Raw genomic sequence first — 3,638 nt, forward strand, 5'->3', positions numbered from 1 at the left:
TCCAACGTATTTCAAAAGGTGATGAGGAGCAAACAAAATCATACATGTAAAAAGAATTGTATAAAGCAGAAATGCACACTGGGGATTAAACTTACAGGGCCTGCTGTGTCCCAGGCACTGTGCTAATTTTTGGACAGGAGCGATATCATTGAGAGTGACAACAGCTCACATGATGCCTGGACTTTCGCAGCAGGCTGTGTGCAGGGCAGAGAAAGACTGTGTTTGCATCTCCTTTGTTGCCTGGGCTGTGACTCTGGACTTGCCTCGGACTCTTACTGGTCCTGACCTAGTGTCTTTCCTCTCCATTGCAGGAAGATGAGAGACTGCTTAGGCGCCAGCACTTAGTACCATGAGTCCCTGCGCTGGTTAGAGCCATCCTCACGACCTGGACAGGCGGCAAGGTAAGCAGAGAGGCCAGTCCAGGCGAGCTCCTGGGTTGTGAGTGCGTTTCCGCCCCAACTGCTGCCCGGAAAATCCCAAGTGCACAAACAAGTCAAGGCAGTGCGTCAGGGTCCCTCCTACCCATGCTCGGGACCCAGAGGAAGGGTTTGCTTCCCCTCTAGGCGCTCCAGCTAGCTCCCTCCCCCCTGGCGGGGATTCTTCCAAGTTATAAAAAAAAGGAGACACTGGAGGGGAGGAAAACAAGTCCACTCACTGTCTTCTCCCTTCTCCCCTCTGAGCTGTTCAAGCAAGTTCCCAGGAGCAGTTCAGAGCCCCTGACGGACTGGAGAGGGAGGTAGGAGGAGTGGAATGCGTGCACAAATCGTGCTGATCAAAAGAGTGCTGTTGTTCATGGAAGCCTCCCAGAACTGAGCGAGAGACACTGGGAGACAGTGAGAGTGAGCGCGCTCCAGGGCGCGCGCGGGACTAAGAGCGCGCCAGCGCTGTGCGCACGCCTGGCGAGGACAGGGTCTCCATGACAACCGGCCCGGCCGGCCAGCAGTGCTCTGCTCACTTGGCTGGAAGGCGCGCCACGAAAGGTCAGGGGAAGGAGCTGTGGGAAGCTCGCAGCAGGTATCGGAGCTTGAGCGAGTGGATCTGGGGGCCCCGGGCACCCTCACCGACTGTGGTGTGAGCCGGACGCTGCCGAGAATGGAGTGGGCAGGAAGGCACCGGGACTTCCAGGTGAGGGCAGCTCGGGCTGGGACCGCGTCTCCTCCTTGCCGGGCCCTCGTCCGGGGCCGTGTTCTGGGAGGCCGGCGAGTGTCTGTACTCTCGGATCGGGGTTTGGGGCTCAGGAATGATGTCATGCTCCAACAGTTGGATTCGATTAGCTCGAGGAGGTGGGAAACAGCCAGCTTTCTTGACTTTGCAGATCTAGCTGGTCTCACTCTTTTTGAATCGGAGGTGTTTAGGCTACACTCTAAAAAGCATCGTTTTTTACTTTTATTTAGTACAAATCCACAGGGTACTTTTACAGGAAGAATCTTTTATACGAAAAACAAAACAAAACAAGTTAACATCGCTCCAGCCGTGTTTGCAATTCTTACAGGGAAACTCCGGTGTCTTTTGAGTGGCTTGGTTCTTCCCAGCCAACACTGTTTTGTCTCTTGGTGCTGCTATGTCTGACCTGTAATGAAAAGAAAAAAACTTATTAAGCTCAGTGAGGAGTCTGCCATGCGTTCCAAATCCCTTCGGAGCATTTATTAGGACGGAGGGACTGTCATAGGGATGTCTGAACTGGGATTTTGCACTCCCTCTCTTCTAGGTAGCTGGGTCCTCCCTCATTAATAAGGTCGGTCCCAGGCTTTCCTAAGAGGTGGGGGAGGGGCTGGCTTGGGATGGGGGCCTGCAGTGAAGTTTCTTATCCAGATGTCTGAGAGTGAATTCTCAGCGGCAGCTGCTAGGAGCCAGGGACATGAGGCGCTGTGGTTGTGCCGGGTGGATTTCTTTGCTTAATGTTTTAGCCAAATCTCAGGGCAGGCAGTGTCCATACTGCGCGTTTCTTCTTTGGTTGTCTTAAGTTTTGATAGAACTTGTTCTGACCAGGAAGAGTGCTGTGTGGTAAGCTCAGGTTGGCCTGGGAAGGGAGACCCTCCCAGAAAGGCAGTTTTATAGGTGATAGGGTAGCTAGGCTGTCAGTAATATCATTAGAGGATGAATGTAGCAGACACTCCCCGTGGGGGAGACCCATCAAGAAGAGATGTGCTTCTCTTTGAGCCATGTGTATCTTAAATTTACTTCTTGGCCTCAGGGAACTTTGTGAATGCCTTTGGTTTCTCAGTAGGATGAAGAAACAGCAGCTGTCCTGGCCCTTCGGTTTTTCTTCTTGAACTTTCTGAACAGAATGTCTTTTGTATTCTAGCAAACAATAAAGGGGCATTCTGATGAACTTCGGGTCAGCTTGCCAATGCAAGCACTGGCCATGTCCCCAGTTCTGGCTCCCTGGATGTGTACATGTATACATCACTGTTGTGGCCGGAGGGTCTCAGGGGTGAACTCAATGACCCTGGACCTCAGATGGGCCATTTCTAAAGTTATTCCTCCTTTTACTGCACTCCAGGAATCCTCTGCTTGGTTGAAACCTGTTTTCCTGGAGGTATGTGGCATAGTGCTGTTGGTTGTGGTAAAAGATGGAGGATGTGAGGAGGAGCTCTCTCAGAGCTGGCGGGCAATGCAAATCCAGAATCTCAGGTCTCCTTTACTCATGTGGGTGTGGCTGGGGCTCCTGTGTTTCTACCATCCCCACACGAGTGAAAAGGGCAGCAGAGACCCAGTTTCAAGGAGGTGGTATTCTTTCTTTTGGTGTAGCAGAAAGAACAATGGATTGGGGGCTGGTGGACTTGAGTTCATGGCCAGATTCTGCTACTCACTAGCAGGGTGGCCATGGACAAGTCCCTTAACTATTATGAGCTTCAGATTATTAGCTGTGAGATAGAGATAAGGAAAGTAGCAACTTCACAGGACTTTTGGGAGGAGCAAATGAGATACTTTCTATGAAAATAGTTTTAAACAAGTCACCTCTTACATAATGTAACATGTTATAAATTGAAGCTTGAGGAATGGCCCAACTCTCTGGAAAGTCGCTTTGCCTCTCTGTTAAAGTTCTCTCATTTATAAAGTGCCTCTTATATTTATTTATAAATAAAAATGAGAAAAACCTTAGGAAACTTCTCTAACATGTTTAAGGGAAACAGTGCTTTCTTTGGGCTAGGAAGTTGAATTTGAGTGATGTTCACTGTAGACTTTGAGCCTCATAAATGGTCTTGCAGAGATGATGCTTTCCTTAGTTTGCCTGACTCAGGAGAGGGATTCCAAGAACCCCATTGCTTTTCTGGTGTCCCACAGCTGTCTGGTTGTTATGGTGCCATACATTTTAGTAGCTGGAAAAGAAGCTACTGAGTGCCAGACCTGGTTCCCTCATGCTGCTGGGTTCTGCTGGGGAAACTTTTCAGAGGTGCTTTTCTCCTCTGTCCTGGTTTTGGAAGGCAGGGTTCTAATTTGTAGGAATTGTTATTGCTCTGAAAGTCTCCTCGGGGGCTGGGCAGCTCTTTCAGGAACTCATGAGGCTACAGCTTAGGAGGAAACAAGGAAGTGGGAATTCCAAGGGCAGATATTTGATATGCTGTGGGACTGTGCCAAGGAACAGAATAGCAGGGGAGGGGAAACTTTAGGCAAGGAATTCCCAGGTCTGTCCT

At 50.1% G+C, this 3,638-nt stretch overlaps 1 protein-coding gene across 4 annotated transcripts in view; it reads left to right on the forward strand.

Moving 5' to 3' along the window:
• Nucleotides 1-308: 308 nt before the first annotated feature.
• The window catches only part of ST5 (suppression of tumorigenicity 5), a 114,759-nt gene continuing 111,429 nt past the window's right edge, over nucleotides 309-3,638 (forward strand). Inside the window, exon 1 of one of the 4 annotated variants that reach the window (XM_008054569.2) lies at nucleotides 309-401. The gene's annotated coding sequence lies outside the window, so the exon portion shown is untranslated. Of the gene's footprint in view, nucleotides 402-701; nucleotides 1,126-3,638 lie in introns of those variants that run through there. The other 3 variants (XM_008054572.2, XM_008054570.2, XM_021710647.1) reach the window with 3 other exon arrangements.

The sequence above is a fragment of the Carlito syrichta genome, unplaced genomic scaffold (assembly GCF_000164805.1).
Source record: "Carlito syrichta isolate Samal-C Ts95f unplaced genomic scaffold, Tarsius_syrichta-2.0.1 Scaffold296499, whole genome shotgun sequence".
Classification (NCBI taxonomy): domain Eukaryota; kingdom Metazoa; phylum Chordata; class Mammalia; order Primates; family Tarsiidae; genus Carlito; species Carlito syrichta.